Here is a 19589-nt window from a genome sequence, read left to right on the forward strand (position 1 = left end):
CTCAGTGCCACAGCGAAACAATACTCAATTCTTGGTACTGAATGTCTTCAATTACCACAATACCTTGCAGGATATGACACTAGAAAGGTTATGCATAGAGAGGATAATTTTGGTTCATAGCCTCTAAATGTTCCCAGCCGCAATAGTGTGGTGAAAGAAGATGTCTTCCAAGAAGTTCACATTACTGGCTGTAGTAAAATAAAATAGCTATATTGTTTCAGCTCGCAATTTCTTCCCATTGTCTTCGTTTTAAAAACCATGCATACTCAAAGGCGAAGGGATGTGTTTCACTACAATTTGAGAACTGTACTGTAACCAAATATTATCTTCATTTTACTCCTTGTTTCATGTTACTTTTTGGTCCTTGAGTTCTCCAAAGTTCATCACTGTCTGTGACATTACCGTGACTTGCTAACTTTCTCATTATTTCCCCAATCAGTAGGAGAACAATATACGGTGTTATTCTGTATTTCAGTTACCTGTCACTCAGTGTTTTATCTCCATTGACACTCCAGGTACTGCTCACAGAAACCAAAGTAGGCTGTCTTGTCTTCCGCTAATCTTGAATGCCTTTTGTTCAAGAGGTGTTTTGTATTCATCAGTCAACTAAGGACTCATCCTGAAGAAGCCCTCAGTCAGCACATAGATCTCAGTGAAAAAGGGATATGCAGCTCGTGAAATATTCATAGCAAAAGGTACCTCAATCATTTTCACCTTTTGACCCTTTGAGTCTGAAAGGATTATCAGTGGTAAGTGGCAAACTTCATGGATGTGAAATTTTCATAGGTGAAATACCTCACCGGTCCCCTTAGCCACTTTTGGTATTAAACCTGTTCAGAAGGTACATTTATCTACCCACTCTATCTGCCACTACAGTTGTGTCAAACTCAAAACAGTTTTAATAAAGGCCCAAAGTTAAAATGATAGTGATCAAAACCTGGAAATAGCCAAGACTTTTCTGAGAAATGGAAAAATGCTATGGATGTTCTCTGCTTCCTGCACTTCACTGGGGGCAACGAAGAGCCCTTTTAGAATAGCTGTAATAAATACAACGTAGTACTATTCATAACCAAAAGTGTCATTTGGGGAATCAAGTGACAAGTCATCTCAATTTGTGAAGTTAAAATATAGCAAAATACATGAGATTTTCTGATACGTACAGTCTGCTAAAGGAGAAAGATGAATGCTGATGGTAGGCAATTAGCTTATTCAGGGATCTCTACAGCTAAGAGCAGGCTGCAAAATCTGCAACAATGGCTTGAGGAATGATTGCAAGCAGAAACAGTCTTCTAAAATTGAATATAGTTTCTACAAATCTAAAGAATTAAATTTTACCTATTTAAATACAAGCATCTCTGCTTTGGCGTTAATCCAGGCACTCCTATCCACAGTCTGCATCCTTTAAGTAACAGGATCCATCCTTTCTAAAAAACAGATTAGCAGTGTCACAGTTGTGCTACAAAGCAATGTAGATGAGCAGCAAGAAAGGGTGTGCACCTGGGCAGAAAAAAGGACAGGTTTGGGGAATCCTGAAGTCATACCCCAATGTCTTACCAGGAAAAAGAGGAGTTTCCTGGAGGGGCAACCCCATGAGAAGTATCAACATAAATAACTGTGTTGGCAGGGCTGCCAGGGTGCACAGTATGTCCCATGCAGCCCAAAATGTTGGATGACTCTGACATCATTATTGAAAAGGTAGTCCTTTAGCAAGAGGCTTTATAATCAACCCACAGCAGAAGCAGCTCTTCTGGTGATATTTCACCAGTGAAGGTTTTAGTCAGATGAACATCCATTGCTTAACAAGTTAATGTCCAATGGAATACCAGTAGGCGGGAGATAACACACCCTGAAACATGAAATGCAGGCAACATCCTCAAGGATAAGACAATGTTGTGTTCTTGGGCCAGAGAAAGGACATGCAAAGTTACACATGAATGCAGAGATGACTTGTGATAAGTCACCTAGCCAGTCTGTGCCTCAGTTTCCTGAACTGCATGTCTGAGTCAGCATCAACACCTTTTAAAAAATATTAATAAGCCCCATTTTCTGTAGGGGATTTTGGCTTTCCATGTCCTGCAGCGCTATTTTTCCTCCTGATGATGAATCCACGTATGAAGTATATATCACCAATAAACAAAGATTCCCATTACATCAAATTTTACATAAAAATGTCCTCTTATTTCAATAAGGCATCTGTATGTTCTTGCTATAGCTTGGAAATTACTTTAGAGTTGCCTGTGGTGTGCCCTTTGTTCTTGAATGCTCTCTGTCTTGTCTCCTTTCTTTCTCAAAGAGTTTTTGGTCATGCATTCACATGAGGACAACTCATTGAAACAACAGGAGAAAGCAAAGAAAATTAGTATACATAACAGGCCAAAGTCCTTGTGCCCTCTCTCCTAAATATTTTCTTTATTTCAGGAAACAAATCGCATGATTTGGTCCAATGTGCTGCATGGAGTGCATGAAAAAGCATACTTGGTGAAAATAAATGATAAAATGTTTTTATCTTTGATTTCTGTTAGATGTATTCTTTTAATGAGCATACTGGACAACAGATCGACAGAAGAATACTCTTGGTTGGAGGTACCCTTCTGGATGACAAAAGGATGCTTCCATTCAGTGATAAATCATATGGATGTAAAAACTCTAAAGATTTATATTTCTCCTGGAGTCATGTCTTATGATTGGTAAAGTTATTCTCTCCCCCTATGGAAAAGCTCAGACCTATGGTTTTTAAAATGAATTAGCAGATTTCCAGAGGTATTTCAACACTGTTGCTATAGGGGAGAAATGAATGTGTTTTCAAAAAACTCCGTAATGGCTTCAACATTTAACTCTCTTTGAGACGTCAGTGTTTCCAGAAATCTGTCTGTCAGTGGCTGAAGTTGGGAATCTAAATCCTTATCTGGGCACCTGGAGGAGAAAATGGTCTGGGAGGTGCCAAGAGTCCAACAATTCTCCCCGACCCTACTGGGACTGACTGAGTGACTTACATTGGAAATCAGAGAATGTATTTGGGGATTAAACACTGGATTTTGGGCACATTTAACCTGAAACAGCTAGCTCTTTGAGGTCTGGATTGTGCAGTAGAGTACGTCACTCCGGGACATCCGTCTCTGACGTGCTGCCTCTGCAAGGTCCCTGGCACACTATAAGGAACTGGCATGCAGAAGGGGTAAACCTCTACTCTGCACTGCTGAAGAAAAGAGCCATGGAGTGCCTGTCTCCTCTAGGAACTCTAGAAGTCTCATATTCTATGCCTGTTGAATTCTTCTCAGCTTGTGTCAGAAAACATGGGATAACTGATTACACTCCTGTGAGGGCTATTTCGATAACATACATGCAGAAACCTGATACCTTATAAAGCCCAATTTTTCCCCCATAATGGATCCAAGGCCTAGGATCCATGTAAAATATCAAACACCTCATGGAAAATAAGCTTCTGCAATAGCAAATCTACCTGTATTTCTTTCTCTAACCCCTCAAAATATTCAATGAGCAATTATGAAACCTATAAAAATACAAACAGGGAGCCACATCCTGCCGTTAACTTCAAAAGAAAATTAACAAACAAGTGTGCTCAGAGGGGAATCCCACAGAGGGGAATCCCACAGTTCAGGGAGAGGTGGGGCAATATAGAGCCTTTCGTCTCAAGGTCACAGATCTAAATCCAGTTGAGTTGGTAAAAGTTGGCAGTCTTACCTCATGGCCAACACTAAATGAGGCCTTAACCTCAGCCCAGCTTCATGTGGTCCCTCGGGTGGAAAGTATTGGGCACTATTTGATATCTCTGCAGGGAGTGTCAAAGAGTTACAGGCATCCAAAGGCCCAACTTCTGATCAGGCTTTTTAGCAGTGTTGGGGCATATGCCTGCTCCTGTTGGTTTCACTGACTGAAGATACACACTTGTCATATGTCTGTAGGTCTGGCTTTTTAATATATACAGCTGAGTTCATGTCTGATCAAGAAAATAATCATAATTTAACCATTAAAAACAGAAGTTGGAATCAACACAAACAAAACCAGTGATTAGAGCTATTGATCATAGGCACAGAGGGTGTAAAGAGGGTGTAAAGCTCAATTTTGCCCCACAAAATAAGAAACATCCTTAGAAACACAGCACGAACTTCACCTTTTTCATGTTTTAGCTCAACAAATACCAGCACTTGCACAGAGATTTTCCTTATAACTTTAATTAACATACCCAATATGAAAAGGAAAAGCAACACCTTACTATCACACATCCATCAGTATTAAAGAGCAGTGTTAGCTAGAAATGAATCACAGTGCCCCTCTGCAAATGGGCTGAATGTTTTCATTTCACATGCTGAACCAATTGAGTCATGAGGAAGCAGCAGCAAGATTTTAATTCCATATAGTACATCCCCACCTCTGAATTTATTTACCAAGTATAACATTTATTTAATGTAATTTAGTTCTAAATATTTAAAAGCTCACTTTGTTTAATATGTTTTCAAGTACAAGATGTTAAGTAATTATGGATGATGTGGTGGTCTTTTATTAGGTAGTTAATGACCATCTGGGAATTCAAGCCCCAAGGCAATGCCAGGGGCTTCTGAGTATTAGCTAGCCATTAACATAGTGGTAATGGACTAGCACACTCTACATGATTATGACTATTAAGTAAGCATAAAAAAGTAACATTCAAATTAAAATAGGAAATTTAGTTTAAGGCTTCTCTAGCATCCTTAATTTAATCAGATCATAGTGACCCATATGGCTGAGTCTTGTGTTGAACCGGATCAAACAGTAAAGAGGTTCAAGCTAGCATCTCCTCTGGCCATAACAGAGTTGTGTAGTCAGGTCTCCACTGCTCCCAGGTGCCAGTGTCCCCTTGTCACAGTCCAAGAGACCACTCATGTGAGGACTGCTGCTGCCATCCCAGTCCCCTTCCATCATTTGAGTGTTTATGAAATAGTAGTATAGGAGGATGCTGCCCTTCTGTGGTATTATGAATGGAGCCAAGAGGGATATCCCAATCTCCTACACACCCATGGGGCTTGGAGGCTCCTTGCTGGACCAGGTGGCATCTTGGAGACTGGCATTACCCTGGAGCATTGGCAAAACAGGCTCAAGGCTAGGATTGTATTTCCCCACTACTACACACTTCACAGTCATTGAGCTTTTCTGGTGTTTTCTTTTCTAGTTTAATTAGATGATGAAAGACAAAGATATTCATTGTGAACAAATCTAAGATAAAAAGCCTTAGTGCATTTTAATATGCTCAGGCAGTGTTGCGGCTCATAAACAATACTTTGGAGAGGAGGTAAGAACAGATACCAATTTCATTTCACTGTCACCTCAATACTGTACTTCTTTTCTCGTAGGCAGGTATCAACATTGCTTTCACAGAAGTTGGAGGCAGAAAAGATCTATTAGATTATACTGTTCTCTTGACATGATAATGTGCTCTGTATAGACTTGTATTGAGTTTGTTTTGCCACCGTTTGTCATAAAGTCTCTGCAGGCTTGAATTGCCATCATTTTGCCATCAGAATGACATCTTAATACGGTTTCTGCTCCACAGAGTTGCCATGACATTATCATGAGATCATTAGACTATGCTAAGTCTCATGCAAGAGAGAAAAACATGATGTTATAGAAAACTGCTGTTTGGATTTGAAAATTTAATTTCTATTTCTTCCTATGCACTACAGGTCTTTGATCAGGAAAAAGAGGTGTTTGAACACTGGCTTCAGTGGAAACTTAATGGACTGTGATAATCTGTGAAAATGCTCTTTACTGTTATCGCAAAATGTTAAAATATTTTTGTTAAAACAAAAATGTCTCTATTGTCATCATGGACTCCTTTTTTAAATAAAAATTTAAAACCATTTTGCTCTGGTACAGAGATCTGATTAAAGTTGGATGTAAACAGGCTAAAATAAAACATTAAAAAGAAAAAAAGAGTCAATGTCAAACAAATGTTCTTCACAGAAGAAATTGCAGTACATAAAGGTTTAGCTAAAGACTTTCTATCTTTGCTTTTTTTTTTTTTTGGTAGAAAAAGGAAAATATTTGGAGATTTATTACCCATTTATTTGTATAGCACAGTGCATTCCCAAAGCACCCAGCAAAATCTGAGCTCTTAACAAGCCACATACTTTCGAGGTAACAGTTCCTCCACTGATGAATGCAGCCGTCTCTGCACTGAAATACAACAGTTTGGTAGGGCATAGCAATGCTACATGAAGGCAAGAGTTAAAGGAAAAAAATATGTCCAATGTGTGTGCAGTTAATGCAAAATATTTGTGCTGCTGTGTCCCTGGAATACGTGTGATCTCAAGTCCCGGAAAAATTAAAAGGTTAAAAAAGTTACAACCAAAGAAACAACTGGACAGTGCCAAGTGAAAGGTCACAAGACAAATGAAAAACACATCAAATGGCTCACCCACTGATGTGCTCTAATAGCAAAATGACCCCCATCAAAATGTTCACCATGAATGCAGTATCAGAAAGTCTCCAAAGAATGCATCAAAATGTTGGCTTCCTAAATTAATCAAGTTTTATAGCTTGCTTGGAAATTTTGGTCAGAACTTCTAAATAATAACGTACCACCTCAGCTAATATAATTTCCCCCTGAAAGCACACCTTCTTTTCCAGTAATAGGAAGTGTGTTATTGCTGCCACCACCCCAATTTTATGGCACCCTGTGTGCTCCTGTGTAGTGCCCAATACTAGGAACGATCTTGGCTTACATTTTATCTCCATTTGCCTTAATGATTTCACTCGACTGTGCAAAGGGGAAAAAGAAAATAAAGGTTTAATGTGAAATCTGAAGGCAAAGGACTGCACTTTCTAACAGTGTGTACTATGCTCATCCAGAGCAATTATTATTGCTCATTACATTTCCATGCAAAAATCATTACATTTTATATCACAATATGCATTTTTTTATAAGTAAGCTTTAAACAAATTAGAATACTTAATATGCTTTTTGAACTTTTGCCAGATATGTGCTCCCAAGCCAGTTCCTTCTATTTACATTGTAGCATTTATCCATTTCCAAATATGAGAAGATTTATCTATCAGATTCTGTGCAAATTCAGTACACAGATAATTTGTAAAAAGCTTTCTTTTTCAAAATGTTTTGTGGTTTTTCTAATCTCATCTCTTTTCTAATTTCCTAATCATATAACCTTGAAGTCTAAAGACACAGCCTGTGATAATCTGTGTAAACTGTCTTTATTGTTATCACAGACATTTATTAAAAAAAAAAAAAACAACACACACACGCACACATATTCAAAGCTGCCTTTTAAGTAATACTTTAGTCAAAGTTCAATCAGATCCACATTACTGCTACTCATCAGATAGAAAATGTTCACGAGCAGGAGGGAGATATTGACTTTAAAAATTCACTGGCGAGGCGTACAGAGCCTGCAGGAATGTCAAAACTCCAACCTGCATTTTGATGTTTTTGCCTCAGGTTAGTCTTGACTGACATGCTTGGAGCACTCTTGTTTGTGCTCCGGCATCCATTAACTGTCCTTGACTCAATGTTACACGGGCCTTTACGGTCAGCTCGGTGCCTAATGGTTACGGCAGATTAGATGCCACGAGGTGTAAGAAAAGCATACGCCTCACTTTAAGGGATCACATTGGTTGGTCCCTGCTTCATTAGGGGGTATTGTTTGATCCTAAATTAATGAGAGCCTGTTAATTATTATTCTGATAACTCTGCTTCACATGGGAGCATGTCAGGCAAGTGGTGTTGTAAAGAAACAGAGTTTTGCAAAAGAAAACAGAATGTCAAGGTTGAGATGTCTTTGAGTGGGCTTCGTTTACATGTAAGGCATTTCACTCAAGTGTGGATGTGGCTAAATGTGTGGAAAAGAAAGTCTCAGCTGTACTTTTGTTCAGTGTTAAATGACTGCCTTGCAAAAACAGCTCAGAGAAGGCTTATCAGTCCTGCATATAGGCAGATGTATACATCCGTAATCCCCTGCGATGTGCATTGCTGACTTTCCTTCTCTTTGACTTTGTCCTTCCCTGGTTTCCACAAAGTTTTAAAAAAATGATCCAATACCCACTTGCATTTGGGTTCATGGAAAGTCTTCCTTTCAAAATAGGGTAAAATGGGTGCTAAAGCAGTGTTAACATTAACAATAATTTTAATTATTCTGATGTCACTCACATTAATGTATATAGAGAGAGATCTCTACAGTAAGTGCTGACAGGTACAAATGTGTCCATAGAAATGTTTTTCTTTAACATCAAGCTCAGATAAGCTTCTGAGGTGCCTATATTCATTTACTGGGAAGTACTGAGATTAGACAGATGTCTCAATTTAAAAAGAGAGAAAAAAATCTCATGTAGATGTGACACTCGTTCACCTGTGTTTTTCTGCCAGTCTATATAATGCTATCAGAACATAACCAGAGTTTTGATTTATACACCTCATTTGACATTGACTGGCAGCTCTACAGAGAACACATGCAAAGAGGTGGTAATTTAAAAATATGGAGATCTTATTAGCCCAAATGGAAAGAAAAAAAGATCATTTCATTTTGCTTCTTTTGAAATTTAATGGGGGACAAAGCACGAAAACCAAATATCTGAGACACCGGGAGCATGAACCTGGACGGGGCCCAGGATGTGCAGATGGCCCCTGTCTTTGAAAAAGGCCAGGCGAGGAATACAAAATGCCCTAAATTCTCGCATTGGAGGGGCTTGACATTTTAATCTGACTTAATAGTTGAGGGCAATCTAGGTTATTACATTGACCTCTTCCACTTATCTGAGATATTTCAATGGAGAGAGAGAGAGAGAGAGGTGCTCCTCACATCTCTGTGGCTTGGTGCTACTCAGCTGTTGTTCACAGGAGGCAATGCAGAAAGTGTCTCTTCAGCTCTCCAAGTCATCCATGACTATGAAGTCATCTACCTAAATTTAGCATCTTTCAGTCTGAAAACCACCTGAGCCTGGGCTCAGCAAACTCCTCAAATTTGAAAAACTCTCGGCAAAAAGGGTTCTAGAGAGGAGTATCATTTTTTCTGGTAGCGTCAAAGTTGACTCAAGTGTTACTGGCAACAGTTTGGGACTTTTGAAATTGTGAAATGTTTGGAATTAGAATATGGCATGTATATAAAAAAAATTAAAAGAATTAAGAAAAGGAAAGAACCATATGTCCCCACACAACTTGTGAGGATTTTGGTTGTGAAATGTCAGGAGGTCACATAGCTGACTCCTTTTTTTCACTAGACCATAAATTTCATTATCTTGAAACAATGTTTTTGTTTCAACAAATAAAAAGTTAAGAAGGAATTGGAATTTTCTAAGCACAAGGGTGGTGAGAAATATTTGTATGTTTTTCTCATTATTTTGTGTCTTGCATTGCTGAAGCCACTTGAAATGTCTTATGTCTTCTGTTTATTTTCCTTTGGAGAAAATTCTACTGCCTGTGAATAGTTCTGGCAGCTCTTGAGACTAGCTCTTCTTCCCAGCTGCAGAATGAAGCCACAAGAAAAAGCTGCTTCATTCAACTTTCTCACAATGTTAAGCCTCTCAGCCTCAGCCCTGATCTAGTGGGTGGCCAACTTAGTCCATAAGGACTTTCCAGGTTTTGGATCAATTGTCAAGATGCCTGACTGTCAGTAGTCAGGGTAGGCTCCTTGTTGGTATTAATTTTCCTTGAAATTTCCAAAAGGAAAAGTTCAAAGTAAAACCAGCTGAAATAAAACAGTCACTTCTTGGCTTGACAGTGAACTCAACAAGTTTGGGACATTACTGAAAAAAATAATTCAGTAGAGCCAAAGTCAGTCAGCTCCCTGGTCACACCATCTCACAAGGTAGTACGAAGCATGCATTACACCTCCTGCCAGGCACATGAATCACAATGGGAGCTTGCAGGACAAGCAAGTTCTTCTTTGGCCTCTTTCCTACAAAACTCTTCTTACTTCTGTTTTCAGGTGCCACAAAAAGCACATGGGTACATCAGGAGCTGCATCAGGGTGCATCAGCTCCGCTGGGCCAGATCTAGAGCTACCTTTTGAAAGTTTTGGAAACAGGGGCAGGTGAGTGTGACTATGAGCTATCACCATCTGCCAGTGCTTCTCAAAGCCTTCAACCTCAGTCAGCAAGTGGACTGGTGCTAGCGTGCATGTGATCGCAATCGCATGTGAATGTGGAAAAAAACCTGATCTATCCTGAAGACGAGTCACAATGTGCCTTATAAGCTGTGTCTACTCAACAAAGGGTCTCAGCAACTTCTAGGGAAGCTCCATTTCCTGATGAAGGCTACAATGAAAGGCAAAACTGAGGCTTCTGGGAACTTCTTTGGGTGTGGATTTTTCTAAATGCATAAAAGTATCTATGTGGACATGAACAAGAGGTGTGTCATGAAGACTGGCAGAGTTTTGTTTCAAATGCCTTGCAGCATGTGCTTGCATCTTTTGGCCCTCAATTATTACATAGAACAAGCACTTGTTGAAATTTCAAGGAGACTTTGAGCCTCCCATCTCTGCTAGAAAGTGACACACAGTGAGTGAACTCAGAACAGCGAAATCTTGATGTATATATGCACAAATTTCTGAAATGCAATGTGCTTTACCTTTTTACAGCAGAGAGAGCCAAATCCTGCACTCTGTTGTTTCATGGCACTCTCTACGGAAATCATGGGCCTACTGGAAGCCTCCACGTGCAGAGGATTACCTCCACAGAATATATGCTCTGCAAAGGAAATTTTTCAGTCCTGTCTTGGAACGGCTTTCATTGCTGTGATGGAAGGAACACCAGGGCAACATGCATGGCTCCCACCTGGCCAAGGGAAGGCGTGCAGGATGGGCACCACTCTGTAGCTGCTGGTTCTTGACATGCTGCAGTCGAGTGACAGGAATTGGGATCTCCAGAGCTTTGCAGGCATTCGTCACAGTCCTATTTGTTTTGTTATGAAGTTTCCTGCAGTTTTCAGCTCTGTTGGAGCTGCTGTGATTGTCAGATAAGTGTGTTTGGCTGTGGGTGCGGCTGAGCCAGAGGAGGGTGCCATTTCGGAGGTTTTGCTTTGGGATATTTATAGCTGGAGGAATAAGCACGTGCATGAGGGAGTTTTCCAGATGAAACGCATGATTTCAGCACACTGTGGAGTTCATCTCAGTGTGAGATTAGCTGTGCATAATGGATATGAATAAAAACAAAAGATATCTTAAGTTGGCTAGCACTAATGCTGACCAGGAGTCCAAAGCAGCTCCCACTAACAAACTAGCCACCTCCTAGTCTCCAATGTCACTACTCATGTGCTGTGCCCAGAAATGAGAAAGTGCTGTTTGGTTTTGAGGGTGCTAATTGATTTTGTCCTTTAATGTGCATCTCTTAAAACTTGTTATACATAGTGTGGTGCTGCTCAAAGACCCCAAAGTGCAGTACTAGGAAAGAAACCAGGAGTCTGATCCAAACCAAATACCACACACACATGAATCAGTGCTGCAGCAAGACATGCAGAGGCACCATGCATCACGAACCTCTGCACTCAGCAGCTGCCTAACCTCACAAACACCTGAGCAGATCAGCCCTCCTGCTGCCTCACCGTGGGCTGCCCAAGGTCTGCCAACCCACCCCTGCGTGTACAGACCTGTCTTGATGTCAACAGTGAGGCACCCAGCCCACACCCACTAGAACAGAAGAGCTGTCACCTTGCTTCCCCAAGAGCTGTGATAGGTCTGCTGAGGGGGAGGTGACCACATACCAGGCAGGTTTATGCACCTTTTCTGTAGTAATCTACAGTTCCCTCTCTGGTATGTTGGGATTTAACCCACTGGATCGATCTGCCAAAAGAGACCTCTATCATCATACTGTAGTGGTGAATGAGTAACCAACACTAGTGTTGTCTCCCTGCTTTCAGGCTGGGGTCACCACGCTCGAAATAGTACATGGGGTCACTACAGAGCCAGAAAAATGAGCAGAGATAACAAATATCACACCTTGGGTGAAGTGTGGGGTTGGTACATGGTGAGCCTTCTAGATTTTTTGCTCTTGCATTAAACCATGAATTTAAATCAATTAACAGTGTTAGAAAATCCAGAATAGCTCTTTTCTTCCCTGCAGTCTGGGTAATTTGGAAGGAGAGTCATGAGGTCTTAGGATTCATGACTTATCTCTAAATCCATGAATCTTGCTTTCCCTTCTTCATGATGGCACACTTTCCATAAGGGGGATGCTGACATTAGCTTGTAAAGTGGTTCCCATGTCCCTTTCCCAGAATAAGGAAGTGAACTCACTTTGGTAAAGCACTGAACAGAACTCTTACATTTCTTGGTCAGATGTTTGTCATGAAATTGTGAAGGCATCTACATCTAGAAGGGGACCTAGGGGCTGAGTCTTGAAATAAGGAGATACTAAACTGCAGAGGTGGCACTAGAGTTCAGACAAACACATGCTTCATACTTTTATGAGCAGGAGTTTTAGAGCATTTTCCTGGAGTAGTGACCTCTCAGTGCACTGCCATGAGCTGTTTTTAAAACTCCTGACTTGCTGGTATCTAAACCTTTCATTTGATCTAGCCCTACCATGTCTGCAGCAGCCTGGAAACTTAGTGAAGGAGCAATCGGTGTCAGTGTTTCACTAAGGTGGTGATATATGCAGAAGGAAAAGTGTCCCCTGCATAGCTGGCCATAGGCAGCTGAAAAAAGTAGACACGTCAGCATTTTATTGCTGCTATTGTACATAGATATTTCTAATTTAACCCTGCAAACACTTAACTGGTGTCAGAAGAACTTTAAAATGTGCTACTTATGTCCTCCATCTACTGAAAATTAGACAGTTTAAGAACACCCATGCTGCTCAATTAAAGCTAGATGTGTCCATTTTTGAAAGGATGACTTAATTTAACCCTCATACATACAGATGAACGTTAAACTTCTGTAAGAAAATTTTGACAGAGGGGAAGGGTTGTTGCGGCATGAGATATAGACACAGGAGAGATCACAGATGATAAAAGTAGTGCAGTTTAGCATATTAACACTCATAAATTTTTAAAGGTATATTTATATAAGACAAATTAACTATCCAAAGATAACTGCTTAGTTAAAAAAAAAGGGTCTTCACTTTAGGGATCTTTCTGTGTAGTTACTTTTTGAAGCCATTTGTACCCTGGGCTTCTACAGTGTCACTTGGGAATAAGTTGTAAAATTTAACAGGGCAGCAGAGTAAAAGTAATTTCTTTTAATTCTGCTGCCTGCTCATTTCATCAGGTTGTCTTAATTCTTGTGTCCTGAGAAACAACAAATAATCACAATTACCCTCAAGTCACCTTCTCCACATTTTTTAGGATTTTCTAAACCTATATATTTTCCGAGACAAAGAGTCTTCATTAATTTCTCTATTCTCTGGTTGCCTTTTCTCACACTTTTCTGTTTCTGCACTTGTGCAATTGAATATTTTTTATTTTTTATCTTTTATCTTTTATTTTAATTTTCTATTTTATATTTTGAAGGAGGAGGAGTGAGCAAAGCTGCACTCAGCTTGGGATGTTGCTGGTATTTGTCTCACTTCTATTCCTCAATGATTCTTTACATTCATGTTTTCTCTCAGACTGTCAGTGAGGTTTTTCAAAGAATGACTCTACAATATCTATAATGACTCAAAGTTCTCATTTATGAATGGCAATAATGATTTAGAGTTATTTTTTCCTGTCTTATTTTCTTTATAAATACAAACACTTAATTTCACTTTCCATTCTTTCATCCCACCATTTCATTTGTGAATTTCCTTGGCAGTTTTCAGAGTCAGGTTTTGCTGCAACTCTCCAGTATAATTGTCTGTCAAAAACATTGCCATTTCAGAGCTCACACCTTTCCCCAGTGGATGTCCAGAACTGCAGAGGCCCTTTAAAACCACATCAATAAACTCAACTTCATTATTAAAATATGATTTCTACTTATTCCTAATCTTTATTTTATACCTGTTAGTCACTTATTAAATAATAGGTGTTTCTTAAATTTCTTTAAAAGTTTATAGCGAGGAATGTTACAACAGGGTTTTGAAAACCCACTAAATAATGATCAGATTATCCTAATCCCTATGTTAGCAGTCTTCTTTAAAAGCTCTGACAGGTTTGTGTCCATGAATTCTCTCTAAAGAATTTATAAATATTTCTGGAGATATATATATATATATGAACTCAGTTGTTAGTCTCATTCCTTATTACATTTACTGCACATTCAAACAGTATTATAGGATATTCACTCTAGCAATTTCTTTCTAAAATACCTTATATCATGCCATCAGTTTGCAGCAGATCTACAGCCTTATTCTTTCAGAAGAAAAAAATATCCATTCACAGTTTTTCTGAAAAACAAGTACGGAGCAGACGATGTAGAAAGCTGATTCATACAGATTGGTATTTATTATTTCTTTCTCATTCTATTTGCCTGGGAAGTGGTGGCATGTTCATTAAACTACTTGTAAAATTGCATCAGAGTTGCTGGACCTGACTAAATCCTTGCAGTGCTTCTGTTTGTTGGTTTTTGTTTTCAATCTAGAAATAAATGTAGGCTATGGGAACATTGCCACCCCATTTCCCTTTTGCATCTCTTTCCACACAGAGAGATGCTCCTTCTGAAAGTATTCCTCCAACATCAGTAGCTTTTATCTTGAATCACAGACATCATGTACTTCTCCAGCTCCCTTTTTTGGCTTGTTCTGCCATCACTGGAGACCTCCTGATAGAGACTGTGGGACTATTTTAGTGCATCATTCTCTTTCTGGGAATTTATACTAGGCAGCTTGTAGAGACTATAAAGGTATGCATCAGGTGTGGGGATTGCATCTCCAAGTTCTTCAGACACTCTGAGTTTTCTTAGCTTGTCAGATATTTATCTTGGATTATGTGGTCAGTGATTTTAAGAAAAGACTGGTTTCAGTTTTCTCATTTCCAAAATCTGTCAAAGAAATGATGAAGCCAAAATTCAGCTCCTATATGTTCAATATATATCTACACTTCTATTATTATGAATATATTGAACATATATATAGTTGAATATACTGAACAAATAGTGGATGAATTAAACAAAGAAATTATACGTATAGTCATATATGTATGTATATGTATAATATGGCCATCAGCTCTTCTCCTGCATTCATCCTCATTCTTCCAGGAGCATCAGTCTGATTGCACCAATATTTTCCCATGCTTTTTCTGTTCTTTCTCTCAGAATTTCTTCGTTTTTTCCTGGGAAAAGTAAAAAGCCACCTCTCCATTATTCTCCACCCTGCACAGGCACATTGCTTCTGTTCCTCTGTGTCACAGGCACTTTTAACAGGCTGAAGATAAGATTTCCAGTTATCCCAATATGGTAAACATATTCTGGGTTTCCTCATCAAAAGAACATATCAGGAAAAGATCCTAACTTATTTTTCTTGTGGTATCTTTCATTTGCAATTTGCAATTGGGTAACACATTCATTCATAGGACAGTAAACTGGAATAAAGCCTACATTCTAATATGTTCCAAGTCTGGAACAAATAAATATACAACATCTCCCACACACACACTTCTGCTAGTTAGCATGTGGTAATTAACACTTGTTAAAATGACTAAAATTTCAAATGTGGACATGCTCCGTGAGAAAACCTCAGTGTGATTACACAGTGAGCCTTCTGTCAGAAGATAATAGGTATTTTTAGCAACCCCCGTCTCACTTTTGTATGAGTTTGTCATATCCCAATCCAAAAAAAAAACCATAATCAACTTTTGATTCTGGCAATCCTGGTTTTCAATCAGTCAGAACATCAGCATTTTCACATTCCAGAGGATTTTCACTTTGTTTTTTTCATCTCCATTTTACCAAGAGATGCTGAAACTAAACCGTCCCAGATTCGTGTGATGAAAAGGGCCTGGAAAGGGGTCGATGGCCAGCGGCAGGGAGATCAGCTGCTAAGATGTTGGGGGAAAACATTTTGTAGCAGCCATTTCCCCATTTCCTCATGTTGTACGTGGGTAGTAAAACACTTCATCGGGGACAGGAGAGAGGATCCTTTTGGTGATTTTACTCTTTTCGTATAGGTGGAAATAACTATCAAAATGCACAGGGGCAGAAGGGCAGGTTCAAATCTATGTGAAATAAATGTCACCACTGGTAGCGGTGTGTCTATGATATAGTTCAGGAATTTAGAAGACACCAGGAGAAATTTCCCCTTCCAAGTAGGTCCATTGTGGATAGCATTATAAATCAACAAACAAAAGGGATAAGGATGAGTTTTCTGTAGAGGACAGTGAAGCGACAAATAAGAAAGTGCAGCAGGGTTTTGGTCAGAAATTTTTTTCATTTATTTGATTACCCTTAACTGAACCTGGAAACCTTTGATGGGCAAACCGGCCTGACAAGGCATTTCAGGTTTTGCACTGATGGCCAAAGGACAGCATAGCACTATTGGGAAAGATGGCAAGGAAACATAGAAAGGTGCTATAAAAGTGAGAGTTAAATAGATTTTTGACCAGTGAGGCTGCCCTAGAAAGGCATATTTCAAGGCTCCATCTCAGCCTGAATGAGAGTTGCTGCACTAGGACAGCAGCGAAACGAGACTGGCAATTACCACTGGCGCTTTTACAAGTGAGGAGCTTACAGGGCTCATGTGATACCAAGTGCTCGTTCTGCACTGAGCAGTTGTCCTGGAAGCCTTGGCTTTGTTTTTGCTTAGTCCTGAGAACAAAAAAGAAATGTTGTAAGGAAAGTGCAGAATGAATCCAAAAAGAACAATGGAATTGTGCTTGATTTGTTTAATTCTGAAATCAAGGTCACTTAGAAGTACTACAGCTTTTATTTGTTTTACTGGTTTTTTTTCTTAAGGATTTTTTTTTTGTAACATCTTTCTTTTCATTTGACGGTTCTGTCATCCCAGAACTGTATAGGTTACTGATCCTTCCTGTATTCAAAGCTGTTATTAAGTGGAGTCTTTTAGATTTTAGAGAAATGATAATGGTTCCAAAGATGACAGAAAGTGGCAGCTGGTGACAAAAAACCCCCTTGATAAGACGACAACAGTAAATCAAACTACTGCCACTTTTTCGTTTCATGTTTGTTAATACCACCTCGCCTTTTGAAGTTTAAAGCAAGGTTCAAAAGAGCCAGGTGCTGAATCATAATATTAAAGCAAGTAAGGAGCTCCATGAAAGAGAGGAGATCTGAGAGGGGAAAGCAACAAACACGGCTTTCAACTGCCTTTTGTCGGCCTTTCTGCAGATGTCACCAGTTGTTATCCCCAGCAGAGGCTTCAAGCTTGTAGCAGTGCCTCTGGCTGATTCCAACTCAACGTTTCAAGTGTCAATCAAAAAGGAAGGACGCAGCTTAGGTCCTGGTCATTGTCCTGTGAAAAGAGCCAAGCATTTAACATTGATTTAGCTCCCTCAATATACAAAGATAGAGCCAGCTTTGTGCAGCAAAAGGGCCTTTGGCAAGGTTGCTTGTAGAGCAATTCCATCGCATCCGATGCTCCTTGGTTTAGCTGTCACACTGCAGTGTCTGGAGTCCTATGAAAAGTTATTCAGGAATGAGTGAGCAAATTAAAAAGAAATAACATGCTCTCCTAAATAGCAATGCAAGCTATAGAAAGTGCTTTTAGCGTCATATAGCCCTGAAAAGCATTTTTAATAAAAGTATTTTGTGTTTTTAAATGCCTTTTAACAAGGAGAATAAAATGTTTCAGACAAGAGGGGGCCCTTGTGAAACCCATCTCCATTGGATTGGATAAGCAATTGTACTCACAGTGTCTTGGTCAAGGGCTTTCTTATTTTGTTTTCAAGCCACTTACATTCACTACTATCCAACCACATACTGCATTATCCTTCCATAAAGGGGTAAAAAATCTCCCAAACCCAACAATGACAAAAAGGTCCTGCCTAAATGCCAGAAATGCTTCCAACTCCGACCTTCCCATCCTTTCTCATGTCAAATTCCTGTTTGCATCTTTCATAATTTTCTTGAAAACTCTCATAATTTTCTGAAAACACCTTGGCAATTATTTCTTTGTCAGCCATTGTACTCCCCACCAGTTCTCACAGGCACCACCAATGAGCCACATTGGAAACTCAACATAATCATGGAAATGACAAGTCAGTCAGTGGCTGCACTCGGACCATTTTGGCCCTTAATGGTGGGCATTAGGTTCTCACAGGTGCGGTAGAAACCACATCTTTGTCCTTAAAAAAATCAAAGTAAAACTTAATGAAATACAATAAAGTATTCCTGTTATTTTAAAGAAAGTGAACACAGATAGGTTTACCCTTTGTACCTGGAAGTGATGTTAAATTTGTGAGAAAAGAATAAATTACTGTCACTTTGCTTATAAGTGTGGTTCTACCTTATGGAGTTTCCAGCATCTTTTCATTCAAGTTTAGTGCACCAGTGGACTGGCTGAGGAGTGGGCTGACCTGGTATCCCAGGGTCAAGAGTCTTGGTCCAACAAAATTTTTGTGCATGCAGCCAGCTTCAGTCAGGTGAGGAGAGAAGTTTAAAGATGGGGAAATGTTCCCCTTTTGCAGAATCAGCTTGCTACTATTTCCTGATTTGCGTAATAACTATTTTTTCCCCAATATGCTCATCCTCATCTGTGTGGAAATACAGATTAAAAAAATGTGGAAGCCGTCATGAGAAATAGAACATTTCCACAATGGCGATAGTTTTTCAGAAACTTAAAGGCTAGTTTCCCTCCTTAAAGGCTAGTTTTCTAGTAATACCTTCCCAAATCAGAATCACACTGACCATTGTTACTTCTCATCTCCAGGGAAACAGTGCAATCCCTGAAACTAGCCATGCATGGTGATGGTTTTCCTAAATGTGGGACTGGGTTACCCCTGATGAGCCTCGAAGGAGTTTCGTTCCTGCAGACCACTCATGCAGCTTGTGTTGTCTGCAGTTTAGAAATACTCAAATAGAGGGCCTCACAGGAATCAGGTGTATTTTTAAATCCACGTATCATTACAGACACACTCATTTCTGCATTCCCCTAAAGACATTTCTAACAGTCCCAATAGCCGGCACTCCAGCAGGCAGTTTAAGAAAGCGTGAGTCACTGAGTTCAGGGACTCACGCACGTCTCTAAACTTTCATTGGGATTTTTAAACACATTTGACTTAATCTAGCTCACACCCTTTCTTTTGCACTCCCTCGCAGAAAATGCGTGCTAGCTTTGCAACAGTGTAACAGTGAGGGCAACGCACTTCTGCACAAGGCGCTTGGTCCTACAAGCTGCTATTTTCCCGCAACCAGAAAGTGGGTCCCTCCCTCCATTCCCTTTCTCAAAGGAGCAAGGGAATGGGAGATGTTTTCTTCTCCGTACTCCCTGTGTGCCAGCATGCTGTTCTTCTCCCAGTGCAGGGGCAGTATGTAGAGATGCTGTAGACAGGGATGCTGTACACAGGGATGCTGTGTCCCCCTACCCTGGTGCTGGTGGAGTTTCTGCCTGGCCCCCTCAGTGCAGCTGGTGGTACAGCCATGCCTGTCTGTCCAGCAGCATGTGCCGTATCAGGTGTCCGCCTGACACAATTTGTCCTTCTCCCAAGCATTAGGAAAAGCAAGAGACAGATAGTGACTTCTTGAGTGGTTGCACTGGTCATCCCAGAATATTCCACAGGC

This window comes from Chiroxiphia lanceolata, chromosome 3 (genome assembly GCF_009829145.1).
Source record: "Chiroxiphia lanceolata isolate bChiLan1 chromosome 3, bChiLan1.pri, whole genome shotgun sequence".
In the NCBI taxonomy this organism is placed as follows: Eukaryota; Metazoa; Chordata; class Aves; order Passeriformes; family Pipridae; genus Chiroxiphia; species Chiroxiphia lanceolata.